The sequence below is a fragment of the Elephas maximus genome, chromosome 8, assembly GCF_024166365.1.
Source record: "Elephas maximus indicus isolate mEleMax1 chromosome 8, mEleMax1 primary haplotype, whole genome shotgun sequence".
Lineage (NCBI taxonomy): Eukaryota > Metazoa > Chordata > Mammalia > Proboscidea > Elephantidae > Elephas > Elephas maximus.
In genome coordinates, this window is record NC_064826.1 from 34,845,447 (window position 1) to 34,873,194 (window position 27,748).

Here is a 27,748-nt window from a genome sequence, read left to right on the forward strand (position 1 = left end):
CAATTCTAAGTCTTCCTACTCTATGAGTAGTTCTGGAAGAGGACCATTACTCAGTGTTTCGTAAAAGAGTAACCCTTAATAACTAAATGACCAAGACTATGTCCAGCTCTTTTAAATGTTTAAGTATTGTGATATGGATTATTCTTATATAAGCAAATGATTACTATTGGTTTATTGGCTACAAACAATGGTGCCAGAAGTCATACAGAACTAATGTTTTCCCAGCAGGCTTATAAGTATTTGTTATTATCCTTTTTTGAGTAACTCCTACGAAATGAGCAAACATGAACTTTTATACAGTAAGAATGGTTTAAAACTGCCCCTAATAAATCTTCTTAGTCTTATGCTGTATTTCCACACCATTGAAAGAAATAGCTGATACTGCACAGTTGTGAAATACACTGTTCTCTAAAGTATATGCTTCATCAGCAATTTATTTTAACATTCACATCTCCCTCTCAAAGGGAACTGAAACTAATTATGTATTGTCCCAAATGCCTAGATACCACTGATACCATATGAATTCATATATTATTCAAAAAGCTGATCTTTTTCTTTTTTAACTTATTAATATGACTCTTAGGTAAACTGTATCTCTATTATAAGAGACTTTGCTTTACACTCCAAGATTCAACTCTAGCTGTAACAGTGAGGCAGATATTCTTCCCAATATACCTACAGACACTTGGTGGGAAGGCTGCTTATTCCAAATGCTCTTAACTGAAAAAGCGAGCTTATTCTAATTCAGGACAGGATGTCAAAAGAAGAGGAAGGAAGCAGGCATTTGTAGATTTTCAGGAAAATAGGCAAAAGGGCTTTCATCCTTAAAAGCTGTTACATATAAGATAAGCCTTGATTTTGGTTTAATATATCAAGAATTCCTTCATTGTCCAGCTTAAATACATAAGGAAGACCAAAGAAGAACTGACACCTTTGAATTGTGGTGTTGGCGAAGAAGATTGAATATACCATGGACTGCCAAAAGAATGAACAAATCTGTCTTAGTAGAAGTACAGCCAGAATGCTCCTTAGAGGCAAGGATGGCAAAACTGCATCTTACATACTTTGGGCATGTTGTCAGGAGGAATCAGTCCCTGGAGAAGGACATCATGCTTGGCAGAGTACAAGGTCAGTGGAAAAGAGGAAGACCCTCAATGAGGTGGACTGACACGGTGGCTGCAACAATGAGCTCAAGCATAACAATTTTAAGGATGGCTCAGGATGGGGCAGTGTTTCATTCTGTTGTGCACACGGTCGCTATGAGTCAGAACCGACTTGACAGCACCTAACAACAACAACATATCAAGAATACTAAGGTAATCAAATAATTCCTTATGGCTACATCAAGTTTTAGATTTTAAAGTACTTTCACCGCACCATCCAACCACCTTGTGCCATTAAACCAGGCTACAAGTGCAAATTACACAGTTCTTCTCGGTAGTATAAAACCAAAAGTGCTGGGTAGTGAAACTAAAAGCTAGACATGCATTCTGAATAATGTTAATATATTTCTAAGAAAACAACTTCTTCAGAGGGCCAAGGGCTAAACAGGAAACCAACACCTGAGCTTACCTGAATAGGAAGCCGTACCTCTCAGTTCCTATGGGTTATCAATCGTGACCACAAATAACCTCTTTCTAAAAAAAAATCCTTTCAATGTTCAAGTAAATAATTAATTTTTACCGTATTTTACAAGTGCATTTATTCTAGGGTAATATATTCAATAAAAAACACATTGGGTCTCAATCCAAGATGTACATCAGGACCACCAGTTTTTAAAAATTATAGATGCTTATTTGATTCTGATTTAATTGGTCTGGGGTGCACATGGTCATCAGTATTTTTTTAAACTAGTTTATTTTTGTTGCTGTCTAAGCTTTGGCGTTGCTGTTGTCAGTTTGATCCCATAGAGATAGTTCTTTAAAACAGCACAATGCTCAAGGCAGACATTCTTTACTAATTAAGCTAAACTACTGTTTGGTTTAAAGAAGACTTCAGCGGATATTTTTGGTTTAAAGTTTAAAGATTATGTCAGGGCAATAGTTTTGGGGATTCATCCAGCTTTCATGGCTCTATAAAGCCTGGATTCCATGAAAATTTAAAATTGTATTCTGCATTTTCCCCCTTTCATCAGGATACTTCTATGGAATCTTTGATCAAAATGTTCAGTAATGGTAGCTAGGTACTATCCAGTTCTTCTGGTCTCATGGCAAAGGAGGCAGCTGTTCATGGAGACAATTACCCACACATTCCATTACTTCCTTCTATTCTTTACTATCCCTCTGCTGCTCCAGACAAATAGAGACCAATTGTTGTACCTTGGATGGCCACTTGCAAGCTTTTAAGACCCCAGGCACTACGCAAACAACTAGGAGTTAGAACAGAAACACTAAACAGGACATCTGTATTTTTTTAAAGCTAATGTGAAGAGCAGGAAACCATTGCTTTGCACAAAGGGTTATAACTATAGAATCTGCCCCTCTATCTTTAGCTTCAGTTATCAAGATTTCTTTTTGCTGCAAACAGAAAATGCATGTTCTCATACCACAAAAAGAAAGGCAGGTGCCAAGACTCTCTGCCTCTCCCCTGGAATGATACCAAGTTATCATGGAGACAATGAATAAATAGCCATGAAGATTAAAGAAGGATCTTTTCTAGGATGTCAAATACATATTAAGTCTAGAAATTGTGTCGCACTTATCGCAACAAAGATGACATTCTGAAGCAGTATGGTATGTTGAAATTTCACAAATGTCGTTCTAACTCAACACAAAAGGGGACATGACGCCATCATCAGTAATAAGCTTCATCAGTTAACAGTGGCAGAACACAGCATTAATGTTCAATAGGAAAGTAGATCAGAAATTTGGGTATGGAATAAGGTTATAATTTGAAAAAGCCCCACCTTCCCTGTGATTCTGATGCAATCTTTAGGGAGGTCATAAACACCAAGTCCCAACCCTTCCCTCTATGCCACTCCCCATTTAAGAATCTCTGCTAGTGTTAACAGCTGTATGTTGGAAATCAGGATATTAACTGTGCGACCCTAGGCAGGCTACTTAACTTTTCAGAGCCCAGTCTTCTATACAGATAATATGTATCCCACCTGTCTGATAAAGTTGCTGATAGGCCAAATTAGACGATCAATATAAAAAACTTAATTAACTGTAAAAAACTAAAAGAAATAGCACTGTTAGTAAAATTACTAATAAAAAACATCCTTTGATACGCATGAATTATGTAGACTGAGCAAATTAGCTCCTTAAGAGAAGCAAAGATAGTCAATCCACATTTTAAGACAAATTACTACAGCTTAACAAATTCAAAGCTATAAATCTAAATGTAGTCAAAAGATACAGACTTTCATTTATTCAACAATTAATATGTAAGTACTGGGAACAAACTCTGCATGACACTAGGCTAAACGCTGTAAGGTCTACAAAGTTGAATGAGACAACAATCCTGCCATGAAGGAACCTTGAGTTCAGTAATGGAGAAGTAATGTACATAAATTCCCATACAATAATTCAGAAATTAATGAGTCCTTTTGGAGAGCTGAAGATAATCGCTCTGTGAGTCCAGACAAGAGAGAAATCATAAAAGGCCTTGCATGTCGGACTGGAGATGTAGGGAAAGAGGTGACACTAAGTGAAGGCTAAGAGAAGGAAATACTGGACACGTACACAGAAGAGCCAGGAATGTATTTTGACTATGGCACAGTTTTAGCATAAGCATGGCAGATATGGCACAAGGCTTTGGATTTAAGGGGATAATAATAGATCATTTGCAGGTTCCAGCTGGCCGTGAAAATAAGGCAGGTAAAGTCAAGAAGGAGATAAGATACGTGGGGAAAAATGACAAAGTTAGCAGATTACGCATTATTATTACTAAGGTAAAAAGCAAGAAGAAATAAGAAAACAGATTTCTGAACTGAAAATCTTAGAACAGAGCAGATATTAGCGATAACAAGGTCCAAGGTGTGGCCATATTTGTAAGGCACCTAACATGAAATAAAAGGTCTTGAGAGTTAAGGAAGTAAAAAATCAATGTGATTTTAAAGAAATTAAAAAGAAACTCTACATCAAGAAAAGACTGGGAAGCCCTGACTTACGGGACAGATAAGAAACTAGTTAGTGAACACACAGTTTACAGTAGAAGGTAGAGCAGGAAGCTGCATAAATCATCACAGCTATATTACACTCGATACCGCTGCACGCAACGACAGGCTAATGGAAGGTCCCGATATTTGACTTTTAGTGTCACCTGGGGAATTAACATACTCCACCAACATCCCTTCATATCAACTTCCAGGTACCAGATTGGCAACTAGCTTCAGACTGGATATTGAAATACTCAGAAGATTTTGTAGCATGAAATTGTCCAGCCTGACTGGAGTTGGTCCTAGGAAATTGGGATTTTATGGCAAAAGTCATTATTATTCAAATCTTCTTTTAAAAAGAATTTTTATGTTCTCTCTCTCTCTATATATATTTAATTCATTGGAGTATATTCTTTGCAATTTAATAATGAAGCAACTCTTACAAAAAAAATTAAAGGCAAGTTGTGTATATTTAAATAAAAACACTGAATGACTTCTGTTCAGTTTCTTTAAAAATGTAAAGGCAGATCAGAAATCAACCACCATATATTGGCAGAAGTGAAAAATATTTAAAAGCCTAAATATGTAAGGACATGGTTTTAATATCTCCAGTAGTATTTCTATATAGTATTATTTGTATATACAGCTATGCAAATAGATGTCTAAAAACCTACTGGATGTGGGAGAAGTGCCATAATAAGAACCCACCTTCCAGGTAGTAGGAAAATGATACTACGAATAATCACATCCTTCACTGGGTATGCTGCTGCTGCTTCTGTTGCCACATCATCCCTCACCTTAGCAATGCTGGTGGGAAACAGTGAAGACAACCCACAAAGACAGGCCTTCACACAGATGATACATTAATACTTTTTTTTAATATAGACAAGGAATGACGGGCCACACGCAAAGATGAGATGTATGGTCTTATTACGACTGCACTGGCATGAATCAATTATTCATGACAATTTAAGATTGTGGGAATTTTTTTTTTCTCTTCAATTTCCCAATCCAAGTTCTCAAGCACCATAGAAAAATGAATTTAATTACATAATGCTCCAAAGCAGAACAAATTTCTCCTCCCACTCTCTTCTCTGGTTCACTTGATGTGATTTTCACCCTCTAATACCAGCATCTGAGTGTTTTAAAAGAGATCCCCTCTCACTTTTGTGTATCTTACTATAGAACCCACAGGCCTGGAAAGACTCCAACTTCTGGTAGAGAACTGAGGAGCCTGCATTTATCACCAAGTCCTGAAGAACTCACTGAAAGGGACATGGGACATGTTATAGTATTGTCTCTCTCTCACCTGTGCTAAGGAGAAGGAAATGGAGCTATTGAAAGGGCTGGAGGGGGATTTCCACCAACCCCCTCATTCTGACACACCCTTCATTCTCCATATTGAGTCATGGATGTGGGTCTTAGCCCTTATGTGAGCTGTGGCTGGATGACAGCTGGGAATCACTGTCCTACAGAATCTGCAACACAACATTTTTTCCACAGAACTATACAAGCTACTTATGTTTGTGGCTAACATATCAAGCTCAAGTCCAGAAAAATGCCCTGGTTCTGAATTTAAGTGACTTACCGGAAAACAAACAAAAATTTTAAATGAGTGTAAAGGTCCCTGGGAAGCCCTGATGGCCTACTGGTTAAGAGCTACGGCTGCTAACCAAAAGGTCAGCAGTTCGAATCCACCAGGTGCTCCTTGGAAACTCAATGCGGCAGTTCTACTCTGTCCTATAGGGTTGCTATGAGTTGGAATCAACTTGACAGCAGTGGGTTGGGTTTGGTTTTTTTAAAGGTCCCTGGGTGGTACAAGTGGTTAAACATTTGACTAATAGCCAAAAGGTTGGAGGTTCAAATCCACTGAGAGGTGCTTTTGAGGACAGGCCTGATCTGCTTCCGAAAGTTTACAGCCTTGAAGACCCTATAAAGCGGTTCTGCTCTGCACACACGGGGTTGCCATGAGTCAGAATCAACTCCACAGCAACTAACAACAACAGCGTCAAAAAAAGAATGTAAATATCTCATTAATAATAAACGGGTATAAAGTATTCCTTTACGCTTTCCGAAACTGAGTCCCCTGTCCCCAGCGCCTCCACCCCTGTCTGGCTTCATGGGCATGCAACCTGTGTAGCTGCACGGGGCCCCGTGCTCAGAGGGTCCCACACTCAGAAGAACCCATGCTTGGTCTAATGCTCTCCTGTCACCATCCTGAAATTCATAGAATAAGAGATGCTGCATCTTCATACTGCACTGGGCCCCGCAAATTATGTAGCAGGGCCTCTCTCCTGCAGAGCCTGAAGGAGGCTGTAACTGCAGCATCACCTCCAATGTGGCTTTGGGAAATTGGCCCTCATCCTGATATATTTGGCTAGACAGGAGAATTTTCTCTCTAATTTTTATAAAATAAGTCACCTCCTAGGGAAAATTTGAACCAAAGAAATTATACAGAATATTAAGTGAACATCTCTTCACCCTTATTTCCCCCACTCAATTTTATATAACTCCATAAAGGTAACTATTGTGAAGAGAAGGATATGTATCTTGCATAAAGAAAAAAAAAAAACACAAGCAATACACACACATATACCAAAACCCAAAGCTGTTGTCTAGTCAATTCCGACTCATAACGACCCTATAGGACAGAAGCGAACTGCCTCATAGGGTTTCCAAAGAGCGGCTGGTGGATTTCAAGTGCCAACATTTTAGTTAGCAGCCGAGCTCTTAACCAATCTGCCACCAGGGCTCCCGTACACATATAAATCCTTGGATTAAGATTATATATATATATGTATTACACACACATACTGACATACCTTTTTTAAGAAAAGCCTAATTTTGTATGTCTACTTAACCAGATGGAGAAGACCCTTTAGAGTTTTTCAATAATAAATGGCTATAAGCAATCTGTATTATTTTTTCATTCAATTTAAGAGCATTCAGTTTAGAAAATATCAAACTACTACTCCATTCATCTATAACAAGCGACTAAGTTAAAGCAGCAAAATTCCAGAGACAACCAACCAGGTGACTTCTCCTAAACCATTAAAGTCAAAGGGTAGTTCAAGAGATTCAGGCTCAACAGATACAGCTACAGCTTGGCCTTTTATTGGCTATGTGGATTGGAGCAAATGTCTGGGTCTCTGTTTTCCCATCTGTTAAATATGGCAATTTTTAGGAAATTTCCAAAGCTTCTTTTAATCTGTCACTCTGGGTTTTGACGAATGTATTTCAGCCACCCACCCTTATGATCACACCCAGGTCTTATCCTCACCTGGAATTGTTCCAGTTCAAAAATCTTAAATTCCTATTTCCCAATTCTCATAACCCATCCTATCTTTTCAGTTCTCTTATTTAATTACTATATCTATACCTGTTTGTTTGTTTCTTAAATAATAGAAATTTTCAGAGGTAAGACCCCTGATTCTTCTTATTCATAAGACCTTTCTTGTCTGCCTTCCTATCCAGCTGATATCCATATCCCACCACTTCAAATCCTCTTTGGCCAATGTCCTTAAAGCCTTTGAGCTATTACCCTTTCGTTACAGCTATTATTCGTATAAATTAAAAATCTCAATCTTATTCCCAGTATCTGCAAGTTCTTCATCCCATATGCAGTAAGTCACTGATTCTACCTGATAATGCCGAATTTTACCCGAAAACTGTGACACTGGAAAACACCCATGGCTAAAGAAATCCCCCCACTATTTGTGCTTACTGTAAATAACCACCCTTCTCATAAAAAAAAAAAAAAACATATGACTTACATAATACTTACAGGTGCCACCTTGTTTACCTATGACAAGGCCAGACACAGACCCTCCAAATCCCCATTCCCTGCCTCAGGAATGAGTAAATAAATCGCTTGTCCCCACTAATCAATTAAAAACAAAATGCTTATTAATCAAAGTTTGGGTAAGCTTCTCTTATTCCCCTCAAGCCCCTGAAATTTGTCCCACATGGAGTCTGTGCCAGCATACTATCCCTTTTTAAGGGCCCCACCAGGAGAACAGGCTGGCCTCTCAGCCTCTCAGAATAAAACCTCCCGATTTACAATCTAATGACATCTTCCCTTCCTCCCACTTCCCCACCCCTGGGATTTTTCCAGCTTCGTTTACTCTCAGCCTTGATAAAGGAAAACATGCTTTTTCCCTCACTCATTGAGAGACTTTCCGATCTTACGGTCAGAGTGCGCCCCCTATTACAATAGCTCCTCCCCTATTTCAATACAAGTAGGCCCCTGGTTAGGAACGCCCAACTTACTTATGATCTGTAGTTACGAACTAACCCCAGTAAAGCCTAATATATTAAAAATTTGAGGTATATACAATGGTTTGTAATAACAAACAGCACTACTTTGAGAGGTACATCAAAACATTATTATTACTGTATTATTATGTTAAAGATATTTCAGTATATCTGGAAATGTTTCTTTCATGTTTTTATGCATAGAAATGTACACTATATACTACATACTAAGATAAAATTTGACTAACTGATGTTAGATACAAACTGCACCTGTTACAACTACGTACAAATTTGACTTAAAGACAGATTTGGGAAAGGGAACTTACTTGTAATCCAGGGGTTGCCTGTATTCCCTTTCCCCGTTTTCTTCTCTCTACCAAAGTCTGCATTTGTTTTTTATTTGACACAACTCATAAAAGCTGAATCCATCAACTTCTTGTAATCCCACCTGCCACTACTCCAACCCAGGACACTTTCTTTACAAACCTAAGTCACTACCTCCTTCGAAAATAACCCGTTAACAGACTCTTTCCCTGTCATTTTTCACTATTTCTCATTTAACATTTTAAATCCCGGCTGACACAAAACTTCTCCAATTCGTCTCAAGGTGGCCAGATTCTCTTACCTGTAGGACTGTGGACATGCTGCACCTTCGGCCTGGAATACTCTAACCCCATCCCCTTCCATTCCCTGCTTCAAATGGTTAACTCATTTAGGAACTATGATGGTTAAGGTTGTGTATCAGCTTGGCTGGGCCATAAGCCTCAGTGGTTTCGCAGTTCTGATATAGTTTGGCAGTCGTATGATGATGTGATCACCTCCATGACAAGATTTGACACAATGTGACCACCTCCATGATGGGATATGCTGTGAGTAGCCAGTCAGTTGAAAGGGAGTTTTCTTGGGGGTGTGGTCTGCATCCAATATACTTTCTGTCAAGGCTCATGGGCTTTTCTCATTCTGGACCCTGCAGCTGGTTTCTGTTCATGTGACCTCTGGTTCCTGGCTCCTGTTCAACCAACCTCTGGTTCTTGGGACTTGAGCTAGCAGCTTATCTGTTGTCTTGCCTGCCCATCTTGTGATTCGTCGATCTCTGCAACCTTTGAACAAAAGCCCTGCTTTCTGACCTACTAATCCTGGGTTTGCTAGCCCCTGTGGCTATGTGAAACAGAAGCCTCCAGCCTGACCCACAGACTTGGGACGTTACAGCCTCCACAACCACATAAGCCATTTCCTTGATATGAATCTTTCTACATACATATTTATATACTTTACTGGTTTTGCTTCTCTAGAGAACCCAGCCTAAGACAGGTATCATCTTAGATATCACTTCCTCCAGAAGGCTCTCCATGACTCTTCCTCAAAGTGAGGATCTGGGTTCTCCTACATTAACTTTCCATGCCCTGCACTTCCCCATCATAGCACTCACTACACACACTATCACTTCCAGTTTAACTGCCTGTCTCTTCTACTAGATTGTAAACTGTGAAGACAGACACCATCCGTATTGTTCATCACCTTGTCCCCAACAAAACACAGTGTAAGCAAACTGTACACACTCAATCTTTACATAATTCAATTTTTACTCAGTTTTCAAGGTTATGAGTTGATTCCTGATCCTGAAAGTTCCACGTCACAACATGTTCTACAAAAAATAATTAATGTGTAAGTTCACAGAGTGTTCAGGTCCAGGAAGTTTGAGGTTTTAGAACTAAAATTATCTAGACCACATCATTTATGATTTTAATCATTAAGTGTTATTTATTTTCAGGGTGATCTCTATGCTAGTTCCCAGGCTTCAGTTCTTCCCCGAGACTCAAAGGAACTCCCAAATGGTAAAGCAATAAATCTGGTGTCCTTTACCAAAGCTTGTCCACCACTTGCATTTCAATACATCTCCTCTCACACAAAAATGATCAAAACATTTAAGGAATATCAGGAAGAAATGGAAAGCCTCTGACCAAAAAGAAACAGGATACAGATTAGAAAGTGAATGACTCATATAGTGCATGATAAGGGTGAGGGGCAGAGAAATAGAATAATGATGTTAATAGTAATAATAACAACAATATTAACAACTAATATTCATTCTGCTTCACAGCACTTTTAAAATATTCTCATTTAATCTTAACACACACACAAAAATATGGTCACTTTCCCAGGCGTCATGGAAAGGATTTAAGAAAGGACAGAAAAGAATGTATTGTGTTTTTGAGAGTGATAAAAAGGTATACAATGATGAAAAAAATAATGAATCAGGCCTTTAATGAGATGCCATTCCTACCCACCTCCACAGATAATGTTATCCACAGTAGTACCACAAAAAAGTTCACTGAGAATTCTTCAGAACAACCTTAGTGGTGAACAGTAGTCATATTTAGGGCTTGATAGCTTTAACCTCATGGCAGGGGTTGGTGGGGGAGCAGGCACCTTGGAATCGATTCCAATTCATGGCAGCCCCATGTGTGTAAGAGTAGAACAGTGCTCCATACGGTTTTCAACGGCTGGTTTTTTGGAAGTAGACTGCCAGGCTTTTCTTCTAAGGTGCCTCTAGATGGACTCAAATCACCAACCTTTCAGTTAGCTCCCAAGTGCATTCATTGTTTATACCACTCAGGGGATCCAATCTCATTAGCGGTATCTATAAATACTTGCAATTTGACACGAATGAACCATGTATGGCTTGGGAGTAAGAAGGGAGTTAGAAGAAGGAAAGGAGAAATGTGGTGATTTAGAATCTTCATCATTGGACCTTAAAGTCTGAAATATTAGATGTAAGGTAGGTAAAGCATAACTTCCCTCCTCTCATTCATTTAAAACACTTAGTCATTAAGCATTTATTAAGCATAAACAATGTAGCATCCATAAAGACCTGATCTATGTACCTAGAATTGTCTGGATCTATCAAACCAACAGAACCATGGAGGATAGGAAAAATAAAGCCTTAAAACTGATATTTGTGTCCAAGGATAATAATAATAATGAAGACAGATAAATTCATTATGTTTACTCACTTAGCTCTGTGTTAACTAAGCATACAATATGCACTTTCTTACATAATCCTCAAAATTACACAATGGGGCATATAGTATTAGTACTTCCCTCTTAAAACTGAGAAAATATGAGCTCAGAGAGGTTAGGTAACTTACCCAACACCAGTCATAAAAAAAGCAGCTGGGGTGTAAAACCTGCCAGTTGGCTTCCACTGGCCTCTAGCACCTTGGACTCAGATGCTGAAAACCAAAGATGGACAAATGTGCTCCCTAGTTTCTTGGGCAGAACCCAGATGAGCACTGAATAACATACCCTGAGGAAGAAGGGTGTCAGGAAACTTGAGCTACATGCTAGACTTACCTAATTGACTAATAAATATAAGTAGCCTATCAAAACAGCTTATGATTATCCACTGAATCCTACAAACCGCAATCAAATCATCAGTCTGATTTTGGAATAATTGATAGTTAAAGATACCTCTCTAGAGCAATGAGCAAAGCATTTGAACTGCAGCCACATAGCCATCTGATCAGCATATTGAAGAAGAGAGAATTTTTTTGAGAGCCACCTGTAGGAGGAATAGATACTGAGCAAAACAAAAATCACAATGACTTGCTCCCAATATGTGTTTGAAAAAATGAATGACATGACAAAAATGAATGAATGACATTAGGGAAAGAATCCAAGATTACCTAAGAAATGTGAGATAAAAGCTACATCTATCTGTCTTATTTGATGGTACTTTTACACAACTGGACCAATAACCAACATCATGGTAAACAGAGAAAAGATTGAAGTTGTCAAGGATTTCATTTTACTTAAATCCACAATTAACGCCCACTGAAGAAAGTAGTCAAGAAATCAAACAACGTATTGCACTGGGCAAATCTGCTGCAAAAGACCTCTTCCAAGTGTTAAAAAACAAAGATGTCACTTTGAAGACTAAGGTGATCCTGATCCAAGCCATGGCATTTTCATTTGCTTCCAATGAATGCAAAAGCTGGACAATGAATAAGGAAAATCAAAGAAGAACTGATGCATTTGAATTATGGTGTTGACAAAGAATATTGAATATACCATGGACTCCCAGAAGAAGGAACGTATCTGTCTTGGAAGAAGTATAGCCAGAATGCTCCTCAGAAGCGAGGATGGCAACACTTCATCTCATGTACTTTCAACATGTTATCAGGAGGACCCAGTCCCTGGAAATGGACATCATAGTTGGTAAAGTAGAGAGTCAGTGAAAAAGAGGAAGACCCTCCATGAGATGGACTGACATAAAAAAACAAAAATGGGCTCAAACACAGCAAGGATTGTGAGGATGGTATAGGACTGGGCAGTATTTCGTTCTGTTGTACAAAGGGTTGCTATGAGTCAGAGCTGGCTTGAAGGCACCTAACAGCAACTTATATGGGGGCTGTTTAAACCAGTTGCCATTGAGTCAATTCTGACTCACGGTGACCCTATGTGTGTCAGAGTAGAACTGTGCTCCATAGAGTTTTCAATGGCTGCTTTTTTGGAAGTAAATTGACAGGTCTTCCACCCGAGGTGGACTTGAACCTTCAACCTTTTCGTTAACACCTAACTGTGTCAAGTCTCTGCACCAGCCAGGAACTTGTTTATGGCTCCTTTAATACAAAGCGAATTCTAAAGTAAACCAAATAACCGTTACTACAATGTGCACTCAAACAAAAGACCTACTGAAGAAATTTAAATCCAGATCTCTCAATGCACTTTCGCTACCATCAAAGGAAGAAATGTTCTAAATATATAATAGTACTCCTGAGTATCTGGCTTTCTTTCAGTATTTTACATAAAAGTGGCATTCCCTAAACTGATGAAATGGTATTCATTAAGGGGTGATTAGCAGTTAAGTTGGCAAAGGCTAGGAAAAAGAAATAACAGAGTTCCTAATAACAGAACCTGTTGATGTACAGAGGAAACTCAGAGGATGCCAAGAGGAAGGTTTCAAGCAGTAAAATGAGTGAAAAAGCTTGATGCATTGGCTCCATAAAGGAAGCATGTGTGAATTAGAGAAAGGGACTTTGCGTTCTGCTGGCAATTAAGTGCTTACTATTATGAGAGCTAAAAACTCTTCAAAATGAATAAATGGGTTAAATAGAATGGGGATTACCATTTAAGTAGAGCATTCTAACTTTGCTTCAGATCATGGGAATTCTATAAAATCACAAAGGAGAGAATTAGCTGAACAAAATAATTTAATGGGAAATTTATTTTAGAACAGAAGTGAAGGAAATTTCTGGAGTTAAGTAATGACACTTAGAATGAAGAGACATGAATGTGAAAGCAATATCCAAGGATAAAGTTAAGTAATAAGAATTTTCAGAAAGACCTAGAAAAATATGTGGTAGAGACCTGAGGCATTTTATAAAAGGAACAAAGAGAAATGTAAGTGCTCTATAGGAAATAATCAGAATAGCAGAATTTGACCTAAATTAAAGGAAAATATTACATATGCCTATGAGTACAAGCAAAGACACACACACACACACACACACCATCCTTACTACCTAAGAAATCCCCCCAAAGACCGAGATCAAACTGTTACTTCTGTTCCTTTTATAGTCTAATTAAAACATGAAATGTTGCCTATTGCCTGTTATCAGTTTATGCATATTATGGGTTAAATAGAAAAATTAATATTAATTGAGGGTGTCACTTCACTGCAGCATTTATTTTACTAAGTCATAGGAATCGTGATTATTAAAATAAGGCATAGCTCCAAATTATATACTATACCATATATGCTAATCTGGGGGAAAAGCCAAAGGCTTAACCAGCGTTCTCATAAAAAAAAGATGTTCTTATAAACTTCAAAATTTAAGCCCCACTTCAGAAATTAGATTATATACCAAAACATTTTCTCAGAATAGAAAAGCCTTTTAAACTATAAAAAGGATAAAAAATTTTAATATGAAAAAAGAAACTTTCCAATTATAAAATTTCCTCTATTATGTTTTTAATTCTTTACTGATTTGATTTAGATTTTTCTTTAAACAAACTTGAATGTTTAGAATTATCTTTTTAAGTTAAATTTCATAAGAAAGAGAAGCACAACACACATTCCTTGACCAGATTGTGTGTGGCCTATTTATTCAAAATGTAGGATTCCATATGGATTTCTTCTCTTTTATTTATAACTTCCAGAAAGGATCCTCTCTAATAAGTTAGCAACTCAAGGGCAACCAACTTAAAATCCAAGCCCAGGGAGCACTGAGCAGCCAGGGTAGCAGGACCCAGGTCTGCCACCTGAAGTATTTTCTGGAAGGACACGGAAGGCAGACAAAGCACACGCTTCTGAGGGGAGCACGAACTACTGTGAGCTACCAGTGGGTGGTCCACTGAGGTCAGGGTTAAATTTCACAGAATAATTCGGAAAATGCACAGCTTGGATCTCTTTTATGAGGCCCAAGAATACACCCTTTAATTAGAATACAATTTCCAATGCAGCCACTCCCTTGACTTTCCAGAGCTCAGTTATTCACAGAAAAAGAAAGTAAAAGCAGCCTCATCACAGTGACAGCTAACAGTCTCCTATAAATTATGCCTTAAATGTCCGACAAAGACGGCAGCAGACATCTGGGGAAACGGGGACATTAGCTGCCAGCTCTCACTAAGCACTCTCAATAATGGATAGAGAGTAAGAAGGCTTATTCCACAGAGGCATTCTCCTTCATCATTTCTTGCTTATGCAGCTAAGCTGTCCCATGGAAGCTTGGAAAAAGAGTGGGCTGTGCATTTGAAAATGTTCCCACACCCCGGACAGTCCCACTTTTTCTGATGATCTTTCAGTCCAGCCAACCTTGCACTACAGTGGGAACACGAAAATCAGTTCTGTGAGAGCCAGCTGTCTGCATCTTCCAGGGTGCTCAGAGAGCCACACAGGACTCCTGAAACCAGAGCCAGCTCAGTTTGACTCACTACAGATGTTCCCCTTCTCCCCCCGGGCAGCTTTCAGCCAGAGCCTTCTCTCCAGAGCCTATTGTTATTACAAAGATTTACTGGGCCCCAACAATGTGCTAGATGCTCAAGCAAGACAAAACCACGCATCTCACCAACTGCGATGTGGAGTGAAACAGACATTAAATTATACAGCAATGGCCAACAACACTCTGGGGGAGGCCCAGGAAGGAAGGTCAGACAGCTGTGTAGAGTTTAGTATCAGGGAGCTGCTACAGCAGAAGCTATCACAATAACAAACTTTCAAATGTAATCTGCACGTGACTCAGGTTTAGCAAACCAAATCGATTGCTGTCAACTCGATTCTGACTCTTAGCAACCTTACAGGACAGAGTAGAACTGCCCCACAGAGTTTCCAAACAGCGCCTGGTGGATTCGAACTGCTGCCGACCTTTTTGGTTAGTAGCTGTAGCTCTTAACCAGTATGCCACCAGGGTTTCCGACTTAGGTTTAAAGACAACACAAAATGTTCTATTTCTGAAAACCCAGATATCACATTTTTCTTGAAGACCCAACAAAGTAGGTATTGTCTAGGAAAGTGTGACCAGGAAAATAACCAAAATATAGCTTTTGAAATTTATAACCAAAATCCAGAATCACCCACAAATATCTGGGAATTCTTACCAGCTCCTGTTTCAGGCAGGAGCGCCATTGCTTTCTTGGCCATCATCTTTCTTGTCACCATTCATCTGTCAGGTCTCCCAGCAGCTCCCCCAGAGGGTGCCATAAATCTCTTTCTCTCTGCATTCTTTCAGTGTATATTAGTAGGAAACTAGACAGTTGTTCCTAAATACGCCAGTGTTTCATGGCACAGGTGGCATAATTCTCTTAATAAAGAAACTATGTAATTTGTAACATACTTTGACGTTGGCCATTTAACCAGTATAGACAATAAAAAGCACAATGGATTTTAAATCCACTGCCTTTAGAGGTATGACTTCTATGACTGAAATGAGTTTCACCAAATCATACCAAGGTTTTAACATGTTAGCATGACTCTCCATGTGCTAATACACCAGCGTCTGCATTTTGTTTTTTGTTCTATGAATCCTTATTCACATTTTCCCAGTGTGGGCTCTGGGAAGGGAGATTAGGGAAATAAATCAATTAAGTGAAACACACAGAGAAGAGAGAGGCTTACAATTCTGTGAATATGAGAAAAATTGAAAAAAACAATCATCCCCCCACCCGAACTAACTCTGATTATTAAGGAATCACAGACAAAATATGTCAGTACCTCACAAGACCACACATTTCACAATAGTGTGTTAGTATTTAACTAGAAAACAACCCATATATATTTTTGGCATAAACGTTTATTTGAAATAATCCTCATTTCTTTGGAAAAAGCTATATAAATGTTTAATTTTTTTTCCAATGCTCCTCACCAATTTCTGAGTCTCATTTCCTTCCTTCCTATTCCTTCCACAAGACAAAGGTGTAGAAAACCAAAATGGTTCTAAAATTAAATTAAAACACACTCATTGTTAGCGCTTTCGTCTGAAAGCTGGAATTTTTTTCTCAATGGTGTTTTCATTGTTATTGTTTGTCTTCTGTTAAGTTGGTTTGTCCCTTTTTTTTTTTTTTCCTGATTGATTTAATTTGGTTTTCAGCTAGGAACAGGGACTGAGCATTCTAGGGAGGAAAGAAATATTCCAAGTTTCAAAGTAACTGGAATGTGTACCTATGTATTGTGAGTTAACACATACATCAAAAAAAGATCTAAATTACCAAGCTATTTGTTTTGTTTTAAAAAACAAAAAACAAACAAAAAACACCTGTTTTCACAAAGCAATTCTGCTCCTCTTTCCACTCTGGAGCCTGAGAATGAGAAATGGTAAGCTGCCATCAGGTATGGGAGAGAAGACTGCTAAATGAGCCTGGCCATGTTATAACCAAGGTCTATCTTAAGTATTGTAGGACAGTAAGGTAACTGCCTTTCACAGAATCCCAGGATCTTGACTGCAAGGAATCTAAACTTCCTGCTCAAATTCTAACTTCCTACCATTCATAATTTCAATTGCAAAGAGCAGCTGACTATAATAAGAGTCAGATGTCCTATGTTCTAGTCCAATAACACAAAGTAAAGTCCACAGACCAGTGCCAGTCTGCTAATTGTTCCTGTGAGAAGATAAGGGGCGTAATTCGGAATATAACTCAAGGGCATCACTGTTGAGTTCAGCAGATTTTTTTCTTTTTCTTTTTTTTTTTTAAAGCATGACTTTCTCAAGGATGGAAGCAATGACATAATTTACTTTTGCGCATTAGTTCCTAACCTAATCAAGAATTAGTATTGGTTAACAATGATGGAAATACTGGTTGCACAGCCGATTATTGTAGTTACTGTTAATAAGTTGTACACCTATAAAAAGTTCAACTGGCAAAAATTGTGTGATAGATATATTTACAACAATGACAAAAAAAGAAAAAAAAAAGTAGCTGCTGAGGCTGCTTATGTACAACCAAAAATCTCATGGGATTTGGTTTCTCAGCTTGGAAGTTTAGGGTCATGGTTTCATGGGACATCCCAGTTAATTGGCCTAATATGTTTAGTGCTTCTATTCTACCTCCTAGTTTGTTGCATAGTGCCTAGGGTCTTAAAACCTTGCAAGCGGTCATCCAAGGCACAACAATTGGTCTCTATTTCCCTGGAGAAACAGAGGAAGGAGAGTTAGGAATAGAAGGAGGATATGGGATATGTGGTTAATTGCCTCCATGAGTAACAGCCTCTTTTGCCATGAGACCAGAAGAGCTGGATGGCGCCCAGCTACTGTTACTGGACTTTTTGATGAATGATTCTACAGAAGAATCCTGATCAAAAGGAGGAAAATGCAGAACAGAATTTCAAATTCTCATGGACTTCAGAATTCCTGGAACCATGAAGGTGGGATGAACCCCTGAAACTACTGCCCTGAGATAATTTGTAAACCTTAAACCAAAAATATCCCCTGAAGTCTTTTTAAAACCAAACAATAGTTTAGCTTAGCTAGTAAAATATGTTTGCTTTGAGTGAGCATTATGCTTTTTTAAGAACTATCTGTACAGGATCAAATGGACAATAGCAACATAAAAGATGAGATAGGAACCACAGGGGGCAGTGACTATGTTTTTGGGAGAGAAACAACTTGGAAAAGGTGAGAATGGTTATATAACTCAAAGAATGTAATCAATGTCACTAACTGGTACATGTAGAAAATGTCAAACTGGTATATGTTTTGCTATATATATTCTCAACAATGACAAGACAGTAAGTAAAATTAAAAAGAAAAAGAACTAGTATCAAGCAACTAGGGACTAGCTCTTTTGAGAGTAGTGGCTCCAGTCCCAATTCTCCCAGTAATTATGTTGTCTTTTGCAGGTGACTTTATTTCTCTCAGATTCCATTTCCTCATCTGTAAAATGGAACATTTGAAGAATACGGTTTGTAAGTTCTCTTTCAACTATACAATTCAATGATTATACTTAAAATCAAATGTTAAGCATATAGCCTAATCTTTCTAAACCTTATATAACTTGCCACTAAAAGGTGACAAACGGAACCGTGGGGATGGGGAGAATGTTTGTGAAAGCATGGAAGAAGCAAGGATAAAAGAGGGCCACGTCTGAAATTTCAGATAGGTTTAAGTAGCTAACCCTTACCCCTACCCACCTCCATTGTTCAAAACTTCTCTAGCACCACTTCCTGCAGGCCACCAGCAATAGGTTAAAACAGATATAGTTTCCTATTTTTTTTTTTTAATGCACAAGTGTAATGGAGTAGGAGTAGGAGCCCTAGTGGTGCAGTGGTTAAAGCATTTGGCTGCTAACCACAAGGTCAGTGGTTCAAACCGATCAGCTGCTCCATGGGAGAAAGATGTGGCAGTCTGCTTCCGTAAAGATTTACAGGTTTGGAAGCCCTATGGGGCAGTTCTACTCTTTCGTATAGGGTCTCCATGAGTCAGAATTGACTCGACTGTAATGGGTCTCGGAAACTCTGGTGGCATAGTGGTTAAATGCTACAGCTGCTAACCCAAGGGTCGGCAGTTTAAATCTGCCAGGCGCTCCTTGGAAACTCTATGGGGGCAGTTCTACTCTGTCCTATAGGGTCGCTATGAGTCGGAATCGACTCCACAGCACTGGGTTTGGTTTTGATTTTTTTTTTTTTTTTTTATAATAACTTTTATTAAGCTTCAAGTGAACGTTTACAAATCCAATCAGTCTGTCACATATAAGTTTACATACATCTCACTTCCTACTCCCACTTACTCTCCCCGTCTTGAGTCAGCCCTTTCAGTCTCTCCTTTCTTGACAATTTTGCCGGCTTCCCTCTCTCTCTATCCTCCCATCCCCCCTCCAGACAAGAGTTGCCAACACAATCTCAAGTGTACACCTGATATAATTAGCTCACTCTTCATCAGCGTCTCTCTCCCACCCGCTGACCAGTCCCTTTCATGTCTGATGAGTTGTCTTCAGGGATGGTTCCTGACCTGTGTCAACAGAAGGTCTGGAGAGCATGACCGCCGGGATTCCTCCAGTCTCAGTCAGACCATTAAGTTTGGTCTTCTTATGAGAATTTGGGGTCTGCATCCCACTGCTCTCCTGCTCCCTCAGGGGTCCTCTGCTGAGCTCCCTGTCAGGGCAGTCATCGATTGTGGCCGGGCACCAACTAGTTCTTCTGGTCTCAGGATGATGTAGGTCTCTGGTTCATGTGGCCCTTTCTGTCTCTTGGGCTCTTAGTTGTCATGTGGGCTTGGTGTTCTTCATTTTCCTTTGCTCCAGGTGGGTTGAGACCAATTGCTGCATCTTAGATGGCTGCTTGTTAGCATTTAAGACCCCAGACGCCACATTTCAAAGTGGGATGCAGAATGATTTCATAATAGAATTATTTTGCCAATTGACTTAGAAGTCCCCGCAAACCATGTTCCCCAGACCCCCGCGCTTGCTCCGCTGAGCTTTGAAGCATTCATTTTATCCCGGAAACTTCTTTGCTTTTGGTCCAGTCCAATTGAGCTGACCTTCCATGTATTGAGTGTTGTCTTTCCCTTCACCTAAAGCAGTTCTTATCTACTGATTAATCGATAAAAAACCCTCTCCCACCCTCCCTCCCTCCCCCCCTCGTAACCACAAAAGTATGTGTTCTTCTCAGGTTTACTATTTCTCAAGATCTTATAATAGTGGTCTTATACAGTATTTGTCCTTTTGCCTCTGACTCATTTCGCTCAGCATAATGCCTTCCAGGTTCCTCCATGTTATGAAATGTTTCAGAGATTCGTCACTGTTCTTTATCGATGCGTAGTATTCCATTGTGTGAATATACCACAATTTATTTACCCATTCATCCGTTGATGGACACCTTGGTTGCTTCCAACTTTTTGCTATTGTAAACAGAGCTGCAATAAACATGGGTGTGCATATATCTGTTTGTATGAAGGCTCTTGTATCTCTAGGGTATATTCCGAGGAGTGGGATTTCTGGGTTGTATGGTAGTTCTATTTCTAACTGTTTAAGATAACGCCAGATAGATTTCCAAAGTGGTTGTACCATTTTACATTCCCACCAGCAGTGTATGAGAGTTCCAATCTCTCCGCAGCCTCTCCAACATTTATTATTTTGTGTTTTTTGGATTAATGCCAGCCTTGCTGGTGTGAGATGGAATCTCATCGTAGTTTTAATTTGCATTTCTCTAATGGCTAATGATCGAGAGCATTTTCTCATGTATCTGTTGGCTGCCTGAATATCTTCTTTAGAGAAATGTGTGTTCATATCCTTTGCCCACTTCTTGATTGGGTTGTTTGTCTTTTTGTGGTTGAGTTTTGACAGAATCATGTAGATTTTAGAGATCAGGCGCTGGTCGGAGATGTCATAGCTGAAAATTCTTTCCCAATCTGTAGGTGGTCTTTTTACTCTTTTGGTGAAGTCTTTAGATGAGCATAGGTGTTTGATTTTTAGGAGCTCCCAGTTATCGGGTTTCTCTTCATCATTTTTGGTAATGTTTTGTATTCTGTTTATACCTTGTATTAGGGCTCCTAGGGTTGTCCCAATTTTTTCTTCCATGATCTTTATCGTTTTAGTCTTTATGTTTAGGTCTTTGATCCACTTGGAGTTAGTTTTTGTGCATGGTGTGAGGTATGGGTCCTGTTTCATTTTTTTGCAAATGGATATCCAGTTATGCCAGCACCATTTGTTAAAAAGGCTGTCTTTTCCCCAGTTAATTGACACTGGTCCTTTGTCAAATATCAGCTGCTCATACGTGGATGGATCTATGTCTGGGTTCTCAATTCTGTTCCATTGGTCTATGTGTCTGTTGTTGTACCAATACCAGGCTGTTTTGACTACTGTGGCTGTATAATAGGTTCTGAAGTCAGGTAAGGTGAGGCCTCCCACTTTCTTCTTCTTTTTCAGTAGTGCTTTGCTTATCCGGGGCTTTTTTCCCTTCCATATGAAATTGGTGATTTGTTTCTCTATCCCCTTAAAATATGACATTGGAATTTGGATCGGAAGTGCGTTGAATGTATAGATGGCTTTTGGTAGAATAGACATTTTTACTATGTTAAGTCTTCCTATCCATGAGCAAGGTATGTTTTTCCACTTAAGTATGTCCTTTTGAATTTCTTGTAGTAGATCTTTGTAGTTTTCTTTGTATAGGTCTTTTACATCCTTGGTAAGATTTATTCCTAAGTATCTTATCTTCTTGGGGGCTACCGTGAATGGTATTGATTTGGTTATTTCCTCTTCGGTGTTCTTTTTGTTGATGTAGAGGAATCCAAGTGATTTTTGTATGTTTATTTTATAACCTGAGACTCTGCCAAACTCTTCTATTAGTTTCAGTAGTTTTCTGGAGGATTCCTTAGGGTTTTCTGTGTATATAATCATGTCATCTGCAAATAGTGATAACTTTACTTCTTCCTTGCCAATCCGGATACCTTTTATTTCTTTGTCTAGCCTGATTGCCCTGGCTAAGACTTCCAACACGATGTTGAATAAGAGCGGTGATAAAGGGCATCCTTGTCTGGTTCCCGTTCTCAAGGGAAATGCTTTCAGGTTCTCTCCATTTAGAGTGATATTGGCTGTTGGCTTTGCATAGATGCCCTTTATTATGTTGAGGAATTTTCCTTCAATTCCTATTTTGGTAAGAGTTTTTATCATAAATGGGTGTTGGACTTTGTCAAATGCCTTTTCTGCATCAATTGATAAGATCATGTGGTTTTTGTCTTTTGTTTTATTTATGTGATGGATTACATTAATGGTTTTTCTGATATTAAACCAGCCTTGCATACCTGGTATAAATCCCACTTGATCAGGGTGAATTATTTTTTTGATGTGTTGTTGGATTCTATTGGCTAGAATTTTGTTGAGGATTTTTGCATCAATGTTCATGAGGGATATAGGTCTATAATTTTCTTTTTTTGTAATGTCTTTACCTGGTTTTGGTATCAGGGAGATGGTGGCTTCATAGAATGAGTTGGGTAGTATTCCGTCATTTTCTATGCTTTGGAATACCTTTAGTAGTAGTGGTGTTAACTCTTCTCTGAAAATTTGGTAGAACTCTGCAGTGAAGCCGTCCGGGCCAGGACTTTTTTTTGTTGGGAGTTTTTTGATTACCGTTTCAATCTCTTTTTTTGTTATGGGTCTATTTAGTTGTTCTGCTTCTGAATGTGTTAGTTTAGGTAGGTAGTATTTTTCAAGGAATTCATCCATTTCTTCTAGGTTTTCAAATTTGTTAGAGTACAATTTTTCATAATAATCTGAAATGATTCTTTTAATTTCATTTGGTTCTGTTGTGATGTGGTCCTTCTCATTTCTTATTCGGGTTATTTGTTTCCTTTCCTGTATTTCTTTAGTCAGTCTAGCCAATGGTTTATCAATTTTGTTAATTTTTTCAAAGAACCAGCTTTTGGCTTTGTTAATTCTTTCAATTGTTTTTCTGTTCTCTAATTCATTTAGTTCAGCTCTAATTTTTATTATTTGTTTTCTTCTGGTGCCTGATGGATTCTTTTGTTGCTCACTTTCTATTTGTTCAAGTTGTAGGGACAGTTCTCTGATTTTGGCTCTTTCTTCTTTTTGTATGTGTGCATTTATTGATATAAATTGACCTCTGAGCACTGCTTTTGCTGTGTCCCAGAGGTTTTGATAGGAAGTATTTTCATTCTCGTTGCTGTCTATGAATTTCCTTATTCCCTCCTTGATGTCTTCTATAACCCAGTCTTTTTTCAGGAGGGTATTGTTCATTTTCCAAGTATTTGATTTCTTTTCCCTCGTTCTTCTGTTATTGATCTCTAGTTTTATTGCCTTGTGGTCTGAGAAGATGCTTTGTAATATTTCGATGTTTTGGACTCTGCAAAGGTTTGTTTTATGACCTAATATGTGGTCTATTCTAGAGAATGTTCCATGTGCGCTAGAAAAAAAAGTATATTTTGCAGCAGTTGGGTGGAGAGTTCTGTATAAGTCAATGAGGTCAAGTTGGTTGATTGTTGTAATTAGATCTTCCGTGTCTCTGTTGAGCTTCTTACTGGATGTCCTGTCCTTCTCCGAAAGGGGTGTGTTGAAGTCTCCTACTATAATTGTGGAGGTATCTATCTCGCTTTTCAGTTCTGTTAAAATTTGATTTATATATCTTGCAGCCCTGTCATTGGGTGCGTAAATATTTAATATGGTTATGTCTTCCTGATCAATTGTCCCTTTTATCATTATATAGTGTCCTTCTTTATCCTTTGTGGTGGATTTAAGTCTAAAGTCTATTTTGTCAGAAATTAATATTGCTACTCCTCTTCTTTTTTGCTTATTGTTTGCTTGATATACTTTTTTCCATCCTTTGAGTTTTAGTTTGTTTGTGTCTCTAAGTCTAAGGTGTGTCTCTTGTAGGCAGCATATAGATGGATCGTGTTTCTTTATCCAGTCTGTGACTCTCTGTCTCTTTATTGGTGCATTTAGTCCATTTACATTCAGGGTAATTATAGATAAATAAGTTTTTAGTGCTGTCATTTTGATGCCTTTTTATGTGTGTTGTTGACAATTTCATTTTTCCACATACTTTTTTGTGCTGAGGCGTTTTTCTTAGTAAATTGTGAGATCCTCACTTTCATAGTGTTTGACTTTATGTTAGTTGAGTCGTTACGTTTTTCTTGGTTTTTGTCTTGAGTTATGGAGTTGTAATACCTTTTTGTGGTTATCTTATTATTTACCCCTATTTTTCTAAGTAAAAACCTAACTTGTATTGTTCTATATCGCCTTGTATCACTCTCCATATGGCAGTTCAATGCCTCCTGTATTTAGTCCCTCTTTTTGATTATTGTGATCTTTTACCTATTGACTTCCATGATTCCCTGTTATGTGTATTTTTTTTTAATTAATCTTAATTTGTTTGTTTTTGTGATTTCCCTATTTGAGTTGATATCAGGACGTTCTGTTTTGTGACCTTGTGTTGTGCTGATATCTGATATTATTGGTTCTCTGACCAAACAATATCCTTTAGTATTTCTTGTAGCTTTGGTTTGGTTTTTGCAAATTCTCTAAACTTGTGTTTGTCTGTAAATATCTTAATTTCGCCTTCATATTTCAGAGAGAGTTTTGCTGGATATATGATCCTTGGTTGGCAGTTCTTCTCCTTCAGTGTTCTGTATATGTCGTCCCATTCCCTTCTTGCCTGCATGGTTTCTGCTGAGTAGTCAGAACATATTCTTATTGATTCTCCCTTGAAGGAAACCTTTCTTTTCTCCCTGGCTGCTTTTAAAATTTTCTGTTTATTTTTGGTTTTGGTGAGTTTGATGATAATATGTCTTGGTGTTTTTCTTTTTGGATCAATCTTAAATGGGGTTCGATGAGCATCTTGGATAGATATCCTTTCGTCTTTCATGATGTCAGGGAAGTTTTCTGTCAGAAGTTCTTCAACTATTTTCTCTGTGTTTTCTGTCCCCCCTCCCTGTTCTGGGACTCCAATCACCCGCAGGTTATCCTTCTTGATAGAGTCCCACATAATTCTTAGGGTTTCTTCATTTTTTTTAATTCTTTTATCTGATTTTTTTTCAGCTATGTTGGTGTTGATTCCCTGGTCCTCCAGATGTCCCAGTCTGCATTCTAATTGCTCGAGTCTGCTCCTCTGACTTCCTAGTGTGTTGTCTAATTCTGTTATTTTATTGTTAATCTTTTGGATTTCTACATGTTGTCTCTCTATGGATTCTTGCAACTTATTAATTTTTCCAGTATGTTCTTGAATAATCTTTTTGAGTTCTTCAACAGTTTTATCAGTGTGTTCCTTGGCTTTTTCTGCAGATATCCTAATTTCATTTGTGATATCATTAAGCATTCTGTAAATTAGTTTTTTATATTCTGTATCTGATAATTCCAAAATTGTATCTTCATTTGGGAAAGATTTTGATTCTTTTGTTTGGGGAGTTGGAGAAGCTGTCACGGTCTGCTTCTTTAAGTGGTTTGATATGGATTGTTGTCTCCGAGCCATCACTGGGAAACTAGTTTTTCCAGAAAATCCGCTAAAAAAAAACTGCAGTCAGATCCCTATCAGAGTTCTCCCTCTGGCTCAGGCTATTCAGATGTTAATGAAGCCGCCTGGGGAGGGTGGGGGAGGGAACAGAGAGATAGGAGAGTAGCACCTCAGAATATAGCCAGAGTTGCTTGTCTTGCTTGGAAAGACTATTATATCTGAGATTCCCGCGGGCGCGTCGCCTATGTGTGCTGTCTGTGTGGAGATTGCCCCCGGGGGGTCTGGCCCGCTGGAGTCACGGTCAGATCCTCCGCTTCCAGCCCCACGCCCAGCGTCAAGGCTCCCCTACTGGGACGGTGCACTCTCGACTCCAAAATCAGTCGCTGCCTCCCGGGGACTTCTCGTCCCTCCAGCCGCGTGGCCGTGCCGCCCCCGTGAACCAGGTGGGCCCCCTCCCGGGGTTAGTTCATATGGGTGGAGTAGCTCCCCGTGCTTGTGCCGCGACCGAGTGTCCCGGCTGGAACGCTGTTCTCCCCGCTCCAATACCAGTCGCTGCCTCCCGGGGACTTCTCCTACCGGCTGTGTCCCACGCCGCCCGCGCGACCCGGATGGTCACCTTCCCGGGGTTAGTTCAGGGGGTGGAGCAACTCTCCGTGTTTATGGCGTACCTGCGTGCAGTCCAAATCCCTGTGGGACGGTTCCCCGGCTCGGGTGCTGCTCTTTCTGCTCCAAGATCAGTCACTGCCTCCCGGGGACTTCTCCTAACGGCTGCGTCCCACGCCGCCCATGGAACCGGCTAGTCCCCCTCCCGGGGTTAGTTCAGGGGGGTGGAGCAGGTCTCTGTGCTTGTGCCGTACCTGACTGGTATGCTGGCTCCAGGCTCTGGAAACAATCGCTGCTTCCCCGTATTAGTTCGTTCTCCGTCTCTAAATCTGTGTTTGTTGTTCAGGGTTCGTAGATTGTTATGTATGTGATCGATTCACTTGTTTTTCCGTGTCTTTGTTGTAAGAGGGATCCGAGGTAGCGTCTGCCTAGTCCGCCATCTTGGCTCCGCCTCCGGTTTTGATTTTTTGATAATGGGTCTGGTTTTGGTTGGGTCATAGAGTAGTTGACTATCTCCACTAGCTAAAACTAACCTATTTTCCCAACTGGAGATTCCTAAACCCTGGTAGCATAGTGGTTAAAGGCTATGGCTGCTAACCAAAAGGTAGACAGTTTGAATCCAACAACCGCTCCTTGGAAACCCTATATGGCAGTTCTACTCTGTCCTATAGGGTCACTCTGAGTCGGAATCGACTTGATGGCAACAAGTTTTTTTTTTAATTACATGAAGTAGTATTGTCTACATACTTACTTTAAACAAACTTAACACATAAATCAAAAAATGCCTTGTCAACTATAGGTAGCATCTTGCTCAAAACTCTCCCGAGTCTAAAAATTCTCAATAGTCAACATGTCAAAATTACAACAAAACCACATTTACAGTATAGGTGTCCAATTACATAAAAACTCATTAAAATGAGTGGAAATACCTGGCAGAGAGGATTCTGATACTCCCCTCTCCATAAGCTATGAACTACCTAACAGTCAAAAGGATTTAAAAACAATACAGTTGGGATCTTAGAAGAAGAAAAAAGAAAAAAAAAAACAATGAGTATAACTTACTGAAAATGGTGAACGAACATTAAATCAAATTGATCTTATATTTGCAAAATTTGAAAAGATTTTATGGAGAATATAACATATGAAATAATACAAAGAGAAATTCTCTAAGTTCACGTTCATTTAGATCATGCATTCTCAACAGGGTAAGGGGCAGGGAAACCAAAACCAAACCTGCTGCCGTCAAGTCAATTCCAGCTCATGGCAACCCTACAGGACAGAGCTGAACTACTCCACAGAGTTTCCAAGGAGTGGCTGGTTGATTTGAACTGCCAACCTTTTGGTTAGCAGCCAAGCTCTTAATCACTGAGCCACCAGGGGCTCAAGGGGGAAAAAGGGGG

General features: G+C 39.1%; 1 protein-coding gene across 4 annotated transcripts in view; it reads right to left on the reverse strand.

The window, feature by feature from the left end:
- The window catches only part of MDFIC (MyoD family inhibitor domain containing), a 114,593-nt gene that overhangs the window by 55,569 nt on the left and 31,276 nt on the right, over positions 1–27,748 (reverse strand). The gene's annotated exons all lie outside the window — the stretch shown is intronic.